The 19,282-nt window shown below is 44.4% G+C and overlaps 1 protein-coding gene and 1 non-coding gene across 3 annotated transcripts in view; both read left to right on the top strand.

The window, feature by feature from the left end:
• The window catches only part of MYO10 (myosin X), a 207,941-nt gene that overhangs the window by 60,292 nt on the left and 128,367 nt on the right, over window positions 1–19,282 (top strand). The window lies entirely within an intron of this gene.
• On the top strand, window positions 12,121–12,193 carry TRNAQ-CUG. The gene has a single exon. It is a non-coding gene; the product is annotated as a tRNA-Gln (tRNA).

The raw sequence follows: 19,282 nt of genomic DNA on the forward strand, positions 1-19,282 counted from the left end.
GCAGATGTTTCTTTTAGCTGAAAGAGCCAAAGAGACCATAGGCACCTTTTAACACCTAGGATAAGATAGGCTTAGTTCGTACGTTTGAGCTGCGGTCTGAAATGAAAAGGCATGCTTTTGCTTTTAGCAGCGGTATTACGGTATGAGTCACATCCCGAACAATCCACCTGTGTGGAGTGTACAATTCAGTGGCTTTTAGGATATTCACAGAGTTTGCAGCCATCACCGCAGTCCATTTTGGAACATTTTGGTTACCCCAAAATACACCTCTTAGCTGTCCCCCCCGCCCCCCCAAAAAATTCCCACTCCAGGCCCCAACCCTAGGCAGCTCTGTTCTCTGTTGCAATGGATCTGCCTATTCTGGACATCCTGTGTGTGTGCAGAATCGTGTCATCTTCTGTGACCGACTTCTTCCACTTCCTGGCACGATGTTCTCATGGTGCGTTCATGTTGTCGCATGTACCAGCACCCCGTTCCTTTTTATTGCTGAGAAATATTCCATTGTATGGATATGCCACGTTTACTCAAAAGGAATAATCTCTTAAAGCTAAGTCGAAGAGAAAAATACAAAAGAGAAAGGACGGCTAGCCATTATAAAGCCACTTTTTATATGGTTTATAGTGAGTCACACATTTAATATTTCCAAAAGTAAGGATGATATTTTGATGCCTAAGCTTGAGATCAGAATAAGAGCAGTGACCTAATTCTTAGATGCATGAAAAGAAAAAAGTTTAGACTTTCTCTTAGATTCTATTTCTAGTTACGGTCTCCTATCTGAAAATGGTTACTTTTTTTTTTTTTTCCCAAAGTTATGGGAGGATTGCAAGATCATTAAGGCTTTGAGGAAGGGGTTCTAGAGAAGCCGCCCAGGAAGTGGGTTAAATAGCATGGAGGAGGTTAGTAGGTTAATTGAAGCAGACGGGATACTTACATAGATAGTGCAGACTAGCTATTCTCTCCCACTGGGAAGAAAGGACATCAGCCCGGATGGGAGAGCTGGTAGCACAGGGAGGGACATCCTGACCTCAGAGACAGCTCGGAATGACAGCAGAGGGGCTGACTGACTTCGCCTTTGAGAATAAATAGCTGGCCTCTCATCTGCCTGAAAAAGGAGTAAGGCTATAGATTTTAGACCTGAGGATCGCCAGGCATCATTTTCCTCCTCCTGTCTCTTCTAAGCCGGTGACAGATTGTCATGAATATTTCCTTGTACAGGTGAGACTGTTGTCATCCTGACCCAAGGCACAGATGAGAATCAATGCAGATTGCCTTGACATTTGACAAGGTTGGAGAAGTGGAACAGTTTTTTAAAAAGAGAAGGTGTAACTTGAAGATGTGACCTATGATACTGAATTTTTTGTGTGTGGCGGGATTTTGAAATTCTCTAAGTGGTGTCTCGAACCCCTTACTGGTCCCCCCGGGTCCAGTGTACTGCTGTTCTTAGCTACTCTCTAGGGCTGCCTGGCAAAGATTCTTTTGAGGAATTCTTGGAAGAGATGCCGAGGAGGTTCACATGGGGCATTTTACTTCAAGCATTTATTGGGTAATTTGGGGGAGGAGAGGACTGAGGGGGTCATGTAGTTTTGCCAGGTCATTTTGTATGGGCGTGGACGTGGCCCTGGATACTTTGATCGAAGTCATCTGGGAGGGAAAACAGAAGGGGGCCTCATCTGGTTCTCCTGCTAGAGGGTCCCGAGGGCCAGCTCCTAGGACGGGCCTGGAGAGCAGCCCAAATGAACCGGAAGACGTGAGGGGCTCCTGGCCGCAAGTCACAGAACCTGTTAAGAGACCCGATTAATGTCCGAAAGCCAGAGGCAAAACAGTTAAGTTAATTTTGGGCACCTGCTACCCAATAAACCCTTGTGAATGAATGCACTGAGGATAAAACTGAAATAAGACCCAATGAAGGAGTTAATTTACATGTGCTAGGAGAGGAAAGTGGTTTCTTTACCTCCAGGACTGAGCCAGTGTTTGTAATCATTTACAGCATGTGTGTGACCTAGAATCTCTGCTTTTTGTTACTTGGTGACTTTTTTTTAACCCAGGCTTTTTTAATGGGGTTGGTTATTTAACACTTTGTTCCTAAAGGGCTTGTTCATTGCATCTGTGTGTATGTCTCTGTCCCTCCGTCCATCCTAGCCAACCATAAGGAAATCTTTTCTGATTTCGTCAAATAAATGAACCAGTAATATCATCTGTTTGTATATTGATACTTCTGTTTTTTTTCCTACGTTTGCATTATTGGGTGGGATCTTCCCAGTGCAGCCAATTCAGCAAATGAAAGAGAAATCGCAAACGCGATTTTGCAAATCTGAAGAGTCTCAAAAGGTCCCTACCTCCCATTGTCCCTGATGTGGAAAGTGCTGCATGAGCCTGGCATTTATAGGATTCTCTGTGGTTTGTATTTTCATTGGATTGATCTCATTTTGATCCTTTAACAGACCTGTGACCCACATTTCCATTTTTTCAAAAAGTCATTTATAAAGATCTGCCCGTTAACCACTTCTCTGTTGCAGAGACAGAAGCGATTTTGGGGGTCTTTCGGTACCTGGGACCTGACTTCCCAGTGTAAAGCAAAGCCAGGTAGCTGGGGGTGAGATTCTGGGTTTTCTTAAAAGTGTGAAACCATGTGGGGGGAAGAAAGAGGTCCCAGAAAGTAACGGTTACTTTTTCATTCTCTCCTTGCAAGACTTCAAATTCAGAAATGTAAAGTAGACCCCAAGGTAGAAACAAAGTTTTCATGCAGTCTACTGGTTTAGTTAAAAGCCATTTACATGGCAGGAAAAACCCCTGATGAGGTATTCACTCACCCACCTCCTCAGTTTTTTAGAGCTCATTTTAAGGTATTAGAATTACGATCGGGTTGTGTTTCCCTGTACATGGCCTTTGCCTCATCTCTTTCTCCTTGCCAATGTCCATTAATCATTTTTATGCCCTTTAACTGAGAATTTTATTCTGCTTTCTAAATTTTTTTTTTTTAAGAGTTTAAGTAACCTCTGCACCCAGCGTGGGGCTTGAACTCACGACCCCGAGATCAAGAGTCGCCTGCCCTGCTGACTGAGCCAGCCAGGCACCCCTCTAAAATTCTTTAAAAAAAAAAAAAAAAAAAAAGTAAGCAACTGGGAGTTGGAGTGTTGGATTTAATGTCAGGCCAGTATAAATGAGAAATCGCTGAAAGAACTGGTAGGGCTCTTTGATGAAAATATCTTTCCTGTGATTGCCGGGCTCGGCAGAAGGACTAATACTCCAAGGGATATCTTTGTAAGACCAATTAATTTCTTGCCTAAAAGCATTCCTCTTTGTCTTACAGAAATTCCGGACCTAAAATTGCCAGGAGGATCAGGGTCGCTGAATAAATAGTTTAGATGTTTGTGTTCTCAGTTACTTTGTGTGAAGAAAGTGTAAGCCATCTGGGCTCTCCGTACTTTTATCTTGCTGGTTCCAAAAGATAGCGGATATGGCTTTTGCTTTTAGGTTAAGGCAGATGTACGAGCCTGTCATCTTAATTTCTTTTGTATGGTTGGCATATCTTTTAGCTGTTTTGAGATGTTGGGGAGATTTCAAACCAAGTTGTTGAAGAACAAAATACATTGGTGGGTTTTCTTCACTGCTAAGTAGACTAGTTCAAATATTTTGTGAACCAGTGTCCTCTGAAATAAGTACATTTATTTAGCAACATTTGGAGTTTCTCTAAATTTGTTGTTAATCTGGGTTTTGTGTTTTTTTTTTTTTTTTTTTTTTGCCAGATGTTTAACTTAGGTCTGAATCCTGCAACTATGGTTTGGCTTCAGCATTGGTAAGAAGAGAATGTCAGATCCTGAAATATTTCGGTGTTTAATGTATTTTGGAATAGTTTCCCCTCCCAACCCCAAAATTCTGCAACAATCTCTGAATGTATCCTCTGAACTAATGTGACTTTTTGTTGTTGGTGGTGTTGTTCACTTGTGCTTTTATAGTTTGTACTTTACTCTAGTGGCATAAAGACTATTGTTATTGCAAATTTAGTCGTAACTGACTTTTATGTGAATCCATCACTCAAGATGATGCCTAGAAGCTGTCTTTTGAGCGTATTTTTAGTTACCTTTGGAAAAGCCATTATGTTTAACAAAATAGGTGGGGCAGGGGATAAAAATCCCTGATGTCTGGCAGCGGATTAGGCTCTAGCAATCAATAAATGCATATAACGTGCAGATGATGGACTGAAGCTGTTTTTCACTTATCAAAATGAAAGGAGAAAAATGCTTTTAAAACAGTTAATTCAGGTAAAGAATGTAAGGGCTAATTTTTTTAGGTCCTATTTATCTTCCTGAGTGATAACTCATTTTTCCAAATGTAGTTGAAAAAACTCTTAGGTGCACAAGGAATGCTAATGCCTAGGCATGTGATCTGTACCCCCTAGGACTTAGATTTAAGAAATGTAACCAAGTATGTCAACTGGTTCTAGTAATGGTGGTGATGATGTTCATGTAGACACCAGCCTCTTGAGTTGTCTGGTGGAGAGACGGGTCCTTCTCTCCATAGCCGGTAGGTATCAATTCCAGGTGTTTCACTAACGGTAGTAATAGCTACTAGTGTTTCCCAAAGACTTGAACTAGTCCTAAATGATGTTGAGAGAGGCGGGGAAATTGGCCAAATCAAGTTTGCAAAAGGCAACGTTAGTTTTCAGAAATTAAGAGCACCCATTTAATCTTAAGCTCTGCAGTGAAGAAATGTGTCTTTCTTTGCTTCATAATACTTCCCAAACAGCAAAAGAAGCTGTTGGTCAAATTAGTGCCCATTAACAGGCCTTCATTTTGAGAAGTGCTGACCCAGATGTTGGTTCCTTTTTTGTGGTTGCTACTTTCATTTGGGTGCTTATCAGCATTAATCAGCTGATAGCAATGTTGTCTTTAGGATAGGAGTCCTATACAAGTACCATTTGGATGTTTTCCTATTTTTAAAAAACTTTAAAAAGTGTGTTTGATTATTGTCTCTCTTTTCTTGGCCTCTGGGTTCCATGACGGCGGAGACCATGTTCATTTTGTTCCTCTGCATCACCCCAGCATGTCCCAGAATGTTGCCACCTCATAGACATTCACTAAATATTGAGTGGATGAAGGCATGAAGATGGGCTTTGTTCTAGGCTGTATACATTTCAATTTATATCACACCCAAATAGATTCAGTTATAGCCGTGTTGAGGACAACCATTTTTCTTAAGTAGTCTGAAGAGGTGTATTTCAGCGATTAAACATGACTCTGGTGACAAAGACAGCAGGGTCCCCCACTATCATTGCCGTCGACTGAGTGACTTTGGACAATTACATAACATTAATCATCTGTTTTCTCACCTGCGACTGGTGATGGTTATACTTACCTTTCAGGGTTGGTTTGAGGGAAGGGAGGGTGCGCGAGGAGGCTTAGGGATGTGCTGACATCGTGTGTATTTAGCAGCTGTCATGTATTAGGAAGTGTCATCCCAAAGGCAGGCCCCATACCATAATAACCTTCCCCACCTTTCAATACCAGCTGGCTAATGACAAACCTCTTTTGGCCCACCTGTCTTCTCTTCATCCTGTCTTAGCGACTTTGACGGCAAAGAAGGGAGATGATGTAAGCATTGGAGGATGAGGGTGAAACGGGCTCTTTTGTGAGGACCAAAATCTAGAAGACCTTTTTTATGGTAATGGACTCTCTGGAGCCAGGTGTTAGCTTTTATGCTCGGGTGTGGGAGGGAAGGCAGAAAGGGGGTCTGGCAGATTGATTCTGGAACATACCGTCTCACACCCAGCCATGACTGCCACCCTTCAGTGATTTCACGTGGTTTTCAGTGTTGCGAAAAGCTTGGTGTGAACAAACCTCCATCCAAATCCTCTTTAGTCTTATGACGCTTAAAGATAGTAATGTTATAATTAGTTCTCCAGTAGCTTGTGTTTCTGTTTGGCCTCGTTTTACTTTGAAAACAAAATCAGCAATACAGCCGTGCACACAGTTGGCCGCAGTCCGTCTGTTTTTGAGGGTTCTTGTCGCCTGGCTGCAATAGCTACTGGATGGTGGCTCCCAGGCCTTGGGAAGGTCTCTGCATCCAGAGATTCTAGACCTACATACTTATCCCTCTGTTTAGATTGTCAGGTAAGCACATCAGATAGCTCTTGCCCTTATTGTAGTTTTAAAAGACAATTTTTTTTTTTTTTTTTTAATGGGCTCCACCCTGGGTATGGACCCAGATGCAGGGCTTGAACTCATGACCCTGAGATCAAGACCTGAGCTGAAATCAAGAGTCAGGCCTGACAATTTTACCACACCCGACAGTGGGGAAGATGTAGAATAAAGGACAACTGTTTAAAACAGAAATTAAGCTTTATGAAAAACTAGTTCCATTGTCTTCGATTTCTCACTTGGCTACTGAAAATTAACAGCCGCGGTAAAGAATTTGGAAGTCTTGGGGCACCTGGGTGGCTCATTTGGTTGAATGTCCGACTCTTGATCTCAGCTCAGGTCTTGATCTCAGAATCCTAAGTTCAAGCCCCGCATTGGGCTCCATGCTGGGCATGGAGCCTACTTAAAAAAAAAAAAAAAATTAAGAAAATTTAAAAAAAGGAAAAAGAATTGGAAGTTCCCACTACAGTTGAATTCCATGAGAGGAATCTTTTTCTGACAAAAAATGCAGTCCCTACTCCAGGCTTATAATTCCTGGACCTTGTCTTAGGGAGAAGGTTAGTTCTGTAGTTGGCATTTCAAAATTACTCTCATTCCTTTTGTTTAAAGATAAGGTTTGATTATTTTTACACATCTAGTTAAGGCTTCAGTTAAATGCTTTGGTGGGATAATGAAGACCGTTATATTCAAAAAAAGAAATATATATATCCGGAATCCTCCTGCTTCAGATAAAATCTTACTGGAGCGCTTACAGATTGTATAGACTACATAAGGAGGGGTGTGCCGAAATAGCCCCTTCATTTCTTAACTGGGGTTTCTGTGAAGTTCTGAGTTTTGCAGACCTTGATTTAAGAGCCATTGAGAATGATCTAGTCGATGGAGCGCATGTTCTTAATGTTGCTCTGATTTTCACCTAATTTCACAGTTGCACTGACCTAGTTTTGAGGACAAAAATTATTAGAATACCAGGTGGAACTTAGAATTAGTGGTTGACTATAGGTTCTTTTGCTTTGCAAAAAAAACTAGACATTCGGTTCTGGTAGGTTAATTTAGCAAAAAGATCAACCGAGTAAATTTTCTTGCTTTGTTTTTAAATACTCCCCTATCATTCCTTTCATAACTACGTATTTGCCCTTTTTGATTGTGAATCTAGAGAAAGTGAAGAACCAATGAGGGAAGTTTCTGGAGAAAGTGTAGTGGATCAGTCTCGGGATCGTTGGGTAGCATCTTTATCTTCAGGATTCACTGTTGTCTGTTCCGCTTACCTCTCGAAGGGGTGCTTTGAGAATGAAAACAAACTACAGGGAAGTGGAAGATCTATGAGGATGTGTAATGTGGGCCAAAGCAGTGAAATCTGCTGCTTCTGGGAGTTTTGTGAGGAACTCAGAACCCAAATGACCAACCTTGAGTTGAATGAGGGATTCATTCTTCAAAGAAAAAGCAGATAAAATTGTTTGGAAGAAAATTGTTTTCTAATAGTAGGATTTGAAGGAATCATGTGAAGGATACACAGGGGAAACAGATGGAAAAGGGAATGGAGCTCCCCCAGGTTTATTGAGGGGAGGAGGCCACAGAGAGAAAGGGAGTGGACTCAGTTTTGCAACTAGTTCAGCGGCTGATTCGATGGGTGACTTAGGAAAACCCACTTTTCCTGTTGTGCCCACTTTTTCCCTCTTGTGTGTCTTTATTTTTTTTTTTTTTTTTTGGCCTTGTCTGTTGGCATAAAGTGTGACAAAGCACTACGGGTTTGTATTTGAAGCTCTTATGTAACTGTGTAATTATTATTTATTGGTGTCCTCAGCCTCCCCAGCCTAACTTGTGCAAACCAGTTTTGAAGCTATGAACGAATTCAGAAAACCTACAGGCTTTCTGGTTGAGCATTAACATCCTGTTTTTCATGTCAGTTTTTACCTGTTTTAAAAAAGCAAATCTGTAATTTTACCCATCACTGTATATTTGATGTCTTACGCTAGAGTCCAGGTACTTAGCATAGATGCAGTTTTAAAATACTCTTCCATTTTAATTTGATTTTTAGGAATGGACAGGCAAGGGTGACTTTTAAAAGTATTTAAAAAGTTAGAAAAGGAAGTTTGAGGACCTTATGCAAACAAATGCAACAACATATTTTGAACCCAGAAAACATCACACATACATGCATACATACTAACAAGGACTTTCTGGATCCTAGTTTTTTCATTTATAAATTTAGGATTAGAATAGCACCTTCCCAGAGGGCTGATTGCCAGACAGAACATAGGTTATCTGCCATGTTTTACAGCTAAGAATTGCCGTAATCATATATACATACGTGTATATAGATATTTATGCACGCGTGTATATAGATGTGCATATACAAGTTACAAGAGTATTGGGAGGGGGTCATTGCCATGGCACTTTAAAAGGTGGGGTTGGGCTGTGGAGCATGCTTCTGAGCTGGAGCTTGTGGAAGGTTTTAGGACCTGGGGAGATCTTGCGGAACCAGGCTGGCTGGGTGTGGTGTCGGCTGGCTGCCAAGGTGGCAGGGAAGGGCCTCCTGAATGTGTGGTCCTGGGCTCAGGGCTCGGAGCACAAGGGGAATGGGAGGAAGCAGGGCAAGCGGAACCAGAATCCATAGCAGAATTTTGCAAGGCAACAAGCCTTTGACAGTTTTGCAATCGAGCCATTGGGCCAACTGCCAAATCAGACCAAGCATCTTATCCTGGCCTGTGCCTCTAGGTCGTCTAAACCCCTGTGTTGTAAGCCCCTGTCTGATGCCCACTGACAGCCCTGTCACTGGGGAGGGGGCGATGTTCGTGCAGCCTTTGGACAGATCAGGAAGGTTCCGAGAAGCCGACCTGTTTGTGTCTGGTCACATCCCTGAAGTGTCGGACTGCTGTGAGGGGAAGGGATTGATTTCCCTGGCGAACCTGGCCTCCCGCTGCCTGGAGCCCAGCACCTTTAGTACAGCATCTGTTAAAGGTACTTTGAGGACCATTTCGTCCGTCTGCCCTTTCCCTTGATGGGGTCTCTCTGCTCCCTTCTCGCAATGGCCTTCGTTTCCTCAGGCTCTTGAACAGCGCCAGGCATGGAGTCAATGTGTGTTGAACAAAAGAGCTTTTGGCAAGAGGCAGGCCAGCCGACTTAAACCCCCAACTCCATGGAACACATAAGGCATTACGTTTATTTAAGCTACGACAGGTGTGGGGACATGTTTTCTGAAGCGTACGTGTATATGTAAAGGATTTCCTACATGAGGCTATTTCTGAGGGCTTGCTTTATGCTGTGAAACCAAGAATATGCCCGCCACCTGACTTGCTATTTGTTATGTAATATACCACTCCCACTGCTAACATTCCCCCCCCACCCCCCCAAAAAAAGATTAGTCTCATGGCTTCTGTGATTGAGTGCTCTTTGTGTACTTATCAGATATTGTGCTGATCTCGGCAGCATCATGCTGTGCCTAGTTGTGGGCTAATATGTGCCAGACCAGTTAAACAAACAAACAAACAAACAAAACCACCTCCCTTGACCCCGAGCCTAGAATAATGAGGCCAGGACGAAGAGATCATGGGCTTTATTATTAGACACACTTACAAAAAAACTTATTAATGAAAAACAGTTTGTGAGAAGAGTTGGCCTCGAAGTCAGCTTCCGTTGTGAAAAGTTCAAATAGAATGTGGCTCTGTTGAGGGTGAACCTAAATTTGCGAGTGGTGTCTCAGACCACGGGGGGTTCCTCTAGTTCATGAAACATAGCCATCCTTTGCACCTTGGAGAAAGTGGAAACAATTAGAATTTTTCAAATGGAAAATTAACCACTAGCCCTGCCGTTTCGTGGTTGCCCAGGCACAATGTAAAAGGTATTTGCAGGGCGCCCGGGTGGCTCAGTTGGTTAAGCGTCTGCCTTCGGCTCAGGTCATGGTCCTGGGATCGAGCCCCACATCGGGTTCCCTGCTTGGCAGGGAGTCTTCGTCTCCCTCTGCCCCTCGCCCCGCCCCTCGCCCCTCACCCCGCTGGTGTGCATTCTCGCTTGCTCTCAAATAAAATTTTTTAAAAACTTAAAGGTATTTGCAGAGGCAAATTTTGGTGTTAGTACATGGTAAAGACATTTTAAGCTGTTTATCTAAAATCTGGAAAATCCCTCCGACTATTGAGTCCTAGCCTGCTTAATGAACAGAATCGTTTGCATTGTTAATAATTTGTTCTGACCTTTTGTACAGAAATATTGTCTCCATTTTAATAGGCTTAGCTCAACCCCCAGAATGATTACCTGTAATAGTTCAGTTCCTCTAATACACAGTGAAAAGACTTAAAACTGAATTTGTTTGAAAATGTGCATTGTTCCTGGGGCGCCTGGGTGGCTCAGTTGTTAAGCGTCTGCCTTCTGTTCAGGTCGTGATCCGGGGTCCTGGGCTCAAGCCCCGCATCGGGCTCCCTGCTCAGCGGGGAGCCTGCTTCTCCCTCTCCCACTTCCCCTGCTGGTGTTCCCTCTCTCACTGTGTCTCTCTCTCTCAAATAAATAAAATCTTTAAAAAAAAATGTGCATTGTTCCTGAATAATACTTTTTTCGGGGTCTGTCTTCAGGGTTATGTAAGCAGCTTCTACACATTTTAAATCCCTTCTTTTTCATTTCTTAAGTAAAGATACACTACATTTCCCTATGTTGAATCTTTTGGCCCCCATACATTGGGTTTGACTTTATTTGTAGCGGCCATTTTAAATAAGGGCTTATTTGCTATTTTTTGTTGTTGTACTGTATTGACAATTACAGCCTCTCCTCTGAAGACGTAAACATTTTTAGTAATTGATTTAGGTTAGTGTGCGGGTAGCAGCTCCGTTCCTGGTAGTAGAAAGTACTCGACTATAGCATTTTTCACAAGGGCTTGAAGGAACACAAAAAAATCGAGTGTCACTAGTGAAATGTAAAGCAAGGAGTCTCCTAGGGCAGGTATGCTTAAACTCTTCTGTGTTAAGTTTTTCTTCTTAGTTGCTGTGTTACAGTCTCTCTGTAGGAAACCCAGCCAGAGATTGTCAGACCTTGCTACATTGTGTTCACGCAGTTCATCTTTTTTACCTGGGCTCCCACACTCCTACTTTCTTCCTCCTTTGTCCCCTAACCTTGGAATTAAAATACACAGCCTCTTGTAATTGTAACAGAATGGTTGGTGGAAGCCTAGGGCATGGCAGAACGGAGGCTTGAATCCCAGTCTTACAGGTAATGTTGAATGTGAGGGGTTTTGTTTTTTAACTACCTAAGCACTGAATTGGTACCCAGATCTCTGAATTCTTCCTTCTAGCTTTTCTGTTTCCCTGAAACATACTCCTAAGCCTCCCAAGCACATAAATCCCGAAACTCTTCTTCTTCCTTGATATTCAGTTTTTAATATCCTAAAGATCCTTCCCTGTGTGTTGATAGCAGCTTGAATTCAGATCCACATCTGTTCATGCTGGCTGTTTTATGGACCCGTTTCCTGAATCCTCTTTCCCAACCCCGTCACACATGGGTATGTAAGTATGGTATCAGGAGTACTAATAGCACCTGTTAAGCATGGCCGGGTACCACACCAGGCTCTTTCTAACCATTATCTTACTGTCCTTTGAGGCTTCTGCTCAAATTACCTCCTCTTAATCTTGGGCTCTCAGATTGTGCTCCGGAACGGAGACTACGATCTCAGATGCTGTCTGGTGGGTCCCGATGGTCCCTTACACCATTGTCATCTTAGCTGATCGCCACAACCCGCTTTCCTGACTCCACCCCAGACCTCTACCCAGTCACAACCGTTGGGGGAGGGGCCCGCATGCATCGTCCACCCATTCTGCTGGCATTTCTTCACAGCGGAGCTGGAGGATGACCCCCACCAGGTCTAGCTTCAGCCTGGCACTTGTTCTGGGTCTCACGCGCTGACCCAGGCCCCTTCTTCCGGTGCTGCGCACAGGGCTCTGCCGTTCTAACTAGGGGTTCGGGGAAATTGCAGAACTCAGTTCAGAAAGCAAGGTAACAGGACGCCTGGCTGGCTCAGTCGGTGGAGCGTGTGACTCTGGATCTCAGGGCTGTGAGTTCGAGCCCCACGTTGGGTGTAGGGATTACTTAAAAATCTACCAAAATCGACCCTACCAAAGCAAGGTAACAATGCTGATTCCGTTTATAAGTCACAAGGACTGTCATACTAATGTGTGGGATTAAACAAATGGCGTTTCTCCGTTTTCCTGGGACACACTGCTACCCACCCAGGTATTCACAGGAAAGTTACTGTGTGACTTTTGGTCTAGGGTGCTTGCTTACCAGTGTTTGTCTTCACATGTTGGGGGAAGGATTTTTTTTTTTTTTTTTTTTTTTTTTTGCAAAGATCTGTTGAACACATTGCTGGTGTTATTTGCTCTTACAATTACTGGCTTGGAAATAGCATATTTTCTTAAGTATGAATCCCGAACAGGGATGCTTAGTTTGGGGGTTAATTCAGAATTCTTTAATTCTCTGCAGAACGTACACGTTTCTGGAAGTCCTGATTTTGCCTCGTGTCTGCCTGAATCAATACTGTATTTGAGAGATAAATTGAACAAAGTGCTACACTATCTGATTCATTAACATTCACAGCCATCCTAGGGAGAGGGGAAAAACACCTTGCAGTAGAAAGTTGTATAGAAAGATCCATGGACATAGTTCTTAAGTTCTCAGCTGACTCCATTTAATGACTTTGGAGGACCTTATCTATTAAAGTATTTATTAGTAGCGTGTCTACTAATTATAGGAAAATCTTTTTCAGTCTTAAAGAAAATATTCCCATGGATTAAAGAAAATCTCCTATTCTCAGGTGTCTTGGAAGCAAAGGAACTGGATCTCTTGCGTGGCACCCTTTGACCGGTCTTCACGTGGCCGATTTGTGGGAAGTAAGAAGACCGTTGGGGAGATTAGAAAGGAGGCCTATGGCAGTAGGCCTCCCCTTGCATTATGAATGCCCATCATTCTCTGCCACCTGTCACTTGAAGTCTGGGGACCGCGTGCATTTAGAATTGGAAGTAGTAGATGATGCCGTGGCTTCGTGCCCACGCAACATCAGGACAGTAGCAACTTGCACAAATTCGTCCTTGTATGAAATGCCGGCCTGAATTATTATGAAACCTGATGCTCGTGACAGTTTCACTCTGCTAAAATGATTCTATTTTTCGGTTACTGTTCGCGCAATAGAATGTGTTGTTTTGAGACATCCCGATCCTCTGAAATACTGGCTAATAAACTGATTTCAGGTAGAGGCCTCTTGTGTCTGCTTTTTCATAGAGAACATGGACTGTCCATGGAAGGAGCTCCGGTAGACTGCTTTTGCAGAGGCCCATTGACCTTGGCACCAAGGGTGGTAGATGCTTTGGAGCATTTACTCTGAGGCGGGGGCTGACTAAGTGCTCTACGTGACTTCGCTCATAACAACTGCAGGAGGCAAGCCTCTTGTCTTCTGATTTCTAGTTGTGGAAACTGAGGCACAGAGCGGGGAGGCCTCATTCCCAAGGCTGCGCGGCCTCGATCAGATGCGGCAAGGATGTGAGCTGACGTTTGAGCCAGGATCAGTGGGATGCCAGAGACGGTGATCCTCATTGTGGTGACTTGTCACAGTGACTGTATGTTGTACAGATGAAGCGAATGACTCCTGATGACGTCTCAAGACTTCTAACTTGTCTACTTAAACCCCAGGTGTAGCTTTGTGGACCTGTATTTACCTGATTCGACCATACGGAGGATCCCCATGCTCTGTGCAGCCCAGTGTCTCCGGCTGGGGCATTATGGCATTCAGAAAGGTGTGGGGTTCTGTCCTGTTGTCACTGAAACTGAAGCCAGGCGCGTTTAGGGGTCAGGGTCTGGGCACTAAATACCTGCCCATGAATGATAAAGACCTCTCCTGTCCGGATGCCACAAGTGCACTTTACCTCGGACAGGGCCCTCAGCTGAGGCCCCCGGGTTAGTGATGCTACACAAGTAGCACAAAGCCAGGAAGGGTTGGGTTGGTGGCAAGACGGTGGACATGTCCCTGGAGAAGAGCAGCAGGGGAACAGGGCGATGAGGGGAGGGCACACTCAAGGAGTACAGGGAACCCAGGGACAGTGACCAGGCTGGTCCCATTTGAGGGGGACTTGGGCATCTTCAGCCAGATCCTCTTGGCTCCCACTCAACCCTCTCCCCTGTTCCTGGCCGGCTCCTCCCCAGTCTGCCTTGAGCTCAGCTTCACCTCTGTGATCAGCCCTGGGTTCCTGGTTTTTACAGAATGGGTCCGCTGGTCATGTGCAGGCTGACCTTCCTTATTCTAGAAGTACTGGTTTTGCCCCATTTCTGCCCTCGGCTCCATCATGCCCCTCTGGTCCTCTGCCTTTTAATGAGCAGACTGGTGGTCAGCAGGATGGCTGAGGGGGCTCCAGTGTTTGAGGTGGGCTCAGCATGCATCCAGGGAGAGGTGACTTCCTGTACCACCTTCTGGGCTGAGCGCCTGATTCAAGTATTTGTTAAAAAACAAAACAAACAAAAAAGCCTATCAGCTTTATTGAGATATAATTCACACCCCATAGAATTTACCCATTTAAAGTTCAGGGGTGTTTAGTATATTCACAGAGTTGTACAGTCATCACCACAGTCCATTTTAGAACATTTTTTATCGCCTCAAATGGATACCTCAGACCTGTGAGCAGTCACTCCCCCGCCTGCCCCCACCCCCGGCCCTGGCAACCACTGATCAACTTTCTGGCTCTGAATTTGCTTGTTCTGGACACGGGCCATAAAGGGAGTCCTGGGACATGGGCCCTTCTCTGTCTGACCTCTTTGACTTGCTTTCAGGGGTCATCCGTGTTGTCGTGCGCATCAGCACTGTGTTCCTCCTTGTTCTGAAGGCTCTTCCATTGTGTACAATGTAGGTACGCCACGCGACCTTTCTCTGTTCTGCTGATGGACATGTGGGTTGCTTTCCACTTTGGGACTCATAGAAATAATGCTGCTGTGAACATTCACGCACGACCTTTTGCATGGACGTGATTTCATTTCACTTGCATATATACCTAGGAGTGGATTTGGCTGGCATATTTGGTAACTTTATTTGGAGGAACTGTGTTAGGCTGTTTTCAGAAGCAGTTGCATCATTTCACATTCCCTCTGGCACTGGATTAACTCCCATCCTCTTAATGGCAGCGTATCTAGCTAGCTATCAAGAGATGAAGATAGCATTAACAAATTATTTGAAACTGCGGAGTGATGAAAATAGCGTGGATTCATTTATTCCTAATTCCTAGTAGTGTGGATTCATTCATAATTCCTAATCTTGAGAGGGAGTTGACTGCTCTGCATTCGATGCAGCTTTTCTGGGTTTTCAGAGGTCCACAAGGTGGGAGGCTGTCCCTTGGTACATTTCCATCATTATGGTCTTGATCAGTTTCCATCTGCTCATGTCATGTGCATGAGGTTGGGAAGTTTCTGGTTTCAGCCTTCTCCATGATCTTTGCCCTGGAAATCAGGTGAGAGAGCAGCATTGGTGGCTGACGCCTGAGAGCACAGGGGTGTGAGAGTGTGGGTGGAGGTAGGAGTCGGGGGTGAGGCTGTAGTGCCAGCTCTACATCCTGGCGGGAGGCGCTGCTGTCTGGTGGGAGTAGTGACCATTTGGTGGTGACAGAGATGGTAGGGGCCCCTTTGTCCTTATACTATGCTTTGACTCTGTAACATTCTAAAATAGAACTTTCAAGATATGCAAGCTTATGGTAAGGATATTGATCATCAGAAAAGAAGGCTCTCCAAACTCCCCTTTTGGGAAAGCTAAGGGGAGGGTGATGATATTGACAAAAACATAGCCACATTTATCCTCATGACCTTGGAGCTCAAGATTAAGATTTCAGCCAGATTCCCATAAGTTCCTTTTTTTTTTTTTAATTAAGATTTTATTTATTTATTTGACAGAAACAAAGCGAGAGAAGGAACACGAGCAGGGGGAGTGGGAGAGGGAGAATCAGGCTTACCGCCGAGCAGGGAGCCTGATGCAGGGCTCCATTCCAGGACCCTGGGACCATGACCTGAGCCGAAGGCAGACGCTTAACGACTGAGCCACCCCGGTGCCCCTCCCATAAGTTTCTAAACCTCAGGTGCTCCGGCTTTTGGATATTCCGGCCAGATTCCCCGCGGAAGATGTGCAGGGCTTTTATATCCTTTGGGTTCATGGACATTTGCAGAGAAACAATTCCTTGTTGGCACTTTCTGGGGGAAAGACAAACAGTATTCTTTTTAGCCCCCTTATGTTGTTCATGGTCCCTATATTAGCAAGAATATCTCAGTACATGGTATTTTATTTTTCATTAAATACACTTTTTAAAAGAGATCTTTGCTGTATTCACTTACTGATCTATTATATTTTCCAGTCTATTCTCTTTCAGGCCTTCTGCCCCCTTTTCATCCTTCCAGTATTTCCAGTAGAGTTTTCTGCCATTTCTAGAGATTTCCTTGGCAGGGGAGGGGATTGGCATACAGGGAAAGGGTGGGAGCTCGTTATTCCACGTTCTGATCTGTTGTGCTTTGTCTCTGGCCTTTCCTTTTATCTGAGTGGTGTGTTTTCTCCGAGTTCTCGTACCACAGGTTTGAGTCAAGAGAATCTCTTGAGCCTTTGTAGATATTCAGCCGCACTGACTTTTGGCTCCAATCTGGAATCATTCCGATTCTGTTTGTGCACTGGATTAAATAAATACTTTGAGTTGTATCTCTTCTTACTTGACACTTGGCAATGAATGGCATGCAAAAAATATGGCGCTTACAGCTAAGAGTCATAAAACTATTTTGACTCTGTTTTTCAGCTCTGAGATGTACACATACTTGGCTCAAATATGCCTTTTTCATTTCACTTAAGAGCAGCCAAGGAATTACTGTCATTCAGTTTAAGGCTGTTCCAAAGCAGCCAGTAAATGAAAAATGTTGATTTACAACTCAGTCTTTGGAGTCGGGTTGTAGATCACCAAAGCAGGGTGCTAATTATATGATCTCAGCACCACGGACAGGCAGCTGGTGCTCATCCCTTTAGCAGACAATTTGCAAGCAGCCACTGGTGCCAAGCATTTGACGAGGCAGTGAGAACTCGGGAGGTTTCTGTGAGATCCACGCGGACAACCCACGTCCTCACGGATCAGTCCAGTAGGAGGGTAGCGGCACGCCCCCAACTGTGGCGGCATTGTGATTTCGTCTTGCCCTCCTTCCCGCCAACCCACATGCAGCCCTAGATCCTCATCATGGTGCCCCAGGAAATCACCACTTCCACACCGGAGCTAAAAGTCCTGCCAGCCCTGATTGATTGCTGGGCAGGGATGAGACAGAGGAGATTACAGCACAGCATGGGTGAAGGACAGGAGAGGTTCTGTCCAAGGTGCTGTGGGAAAGAAGGGCACTCCTGCCAGGCTGGGTGCATGGTGGGGGAGGCTTGGAAGAGGCGTGACCTGGAGGAATGCAGGATGGACCCCAGGACAGTTCACTGAGTGTGGAACCCAGCGAGGTGGGAGAGGGAGGCGGGAAACTCTCGGTCCATCTGATGTGGCTGGAGTCAGCGTGGTAGGAGAAGTAGCCGGGGTCCCTCAGGAAAGGCATTGCAGGGAAACCACAGTAAGATTATTCTTCATCCTGGAAGTGACTGGAAACAAACAGAATTCCAGTCAGCGCCTGGTCGGATTATGTCACTGGTAACAGTAACACAGCCAACAGTGAAATATTTGAGTTGCTTGCTCAGTACAAGAGTGTGCTAAATCCTTTGGGTACATTTTCTTACTCCCATCTCACTACCACTCTGAGGCATAGGTATTATCATCCATATTTTATAGATGATGAAGCTGAGGGCTAGCATGTGGAGTAACCAGAGCAGGTTAAGATTGCTTGGCTGACGGGAAGCAGAGTGGGTTCAGACCCATCAATATCTATGCTGTTCAGACTTGAGCCGTGTCCCCTAAAAGATCCTAGTTGATCCCAGTTTGGGAAATATCAGCCCAGGAAACCAGAATTTCATCTCTGAAAATTTTTCAATTTGAAGTTATGAGTGCCAAGAAAATTCGTCTTTAAAACTAGTGAAAAAAATTTTTTTAATCATTAAAACTCAACATTAAAAAATGTTCCTTGGACTCCAAATTTGAGAACAATGAGATGCCATGGGACACTGGGGGCGGAAGAACTAATTAGGAAGCAGTTATGGGGGTTGGATGAAAAATGTGAGGTGGGAGAGAGAGGAGAGCAGATGGATTCTAGGCGATGTTGATCATCTAATCTAGGACTTGGAAAGCAGACTGCCAGCAGTGGGCAGGGATTTTAGATTGACTCAAGTTTCGAACTTGGGGAGCTGGTGATGGTGTCATTCCCGAGAAAAGGGATAAGGGGGTAGGCACAGGCTAAGATACGGAAGTCCAGTTGTGTGTGTGTGTGTGTGTGTGTGTGTGTGTGTGTGTGTGTGTGTGTGTGGAGGTGTGTGTGGAGGTGTGTGTGTGTGGAGGTGTGTGTGGAGGTGTGGGCATAAAGATGCTTTTGAAACATCAAGATGGTTTGGAATTATAGGGATGGAGATTCTCTACCAGAGTTCAAGTTCATGCTGTCAGGGTCTGGGCTTCTGACTCAGAAGAGAGGGATCGGAAAGGAACACTTAAAATTAGAAAACGGACCAGGACGTTAGGACCAGGAATGAGGAACCTCAGAAGTGAAAGCTGGTGAACCAGTTGTCTGAGAAGCATGGGGCCAGGAATTGGGGCTCCTGGGCGTTTATCCCGTCCATGCCTCTTCCTTTGTGGTCTCTCTGGGCCGAAACTTACCATGCTTAATACAAGTGAATTAGAGGAGAAGCCCTTAACTGCTTTTTTTTTTTTTTTTTTAAGATTTTATTTATTTATTTGAGAGAGAGAGAATGAGAGATAGAGAGCACGAGAGGGAAGAGGGTCAGAGGGAGAAGCAGACTCACTGCTGAGCAGGGAGCCCGATGTGGGGCTCGATCCCGGGACTCCAGGATCATGACCTGAGCCGAAAGCATTTGCTTAACCAACTGAGCCACCCAGGTTCCCCCCTTAACTGCTTCTAATAGCTGGTGACTCTTGGGGAAGGGGGTGTACTATTTCACTTTTTTTTTATTATTTTGTGAAAGTAGCTCTATAATAGTCATTTTTAAAATTAATTGAATCAGTTATGTGTATCCA

The sequence above is a fragment of the Zalophus californianus genome, chromosome 5 (genome assembly GCF_009762305.2).
Source record: "Zalophus californianus isolate mZalCal1 chromosome 5, mZalCal1.pri.v2, whole genome shotgun sequence".
In the NCBI taxonomy this organism is placed as follows: domain Eukaryota; kingdom Metazoa; phylum Chordata; class Mammalia; order Carnivora; family Otariidae; genus Zalophus; species Zalophus californianus.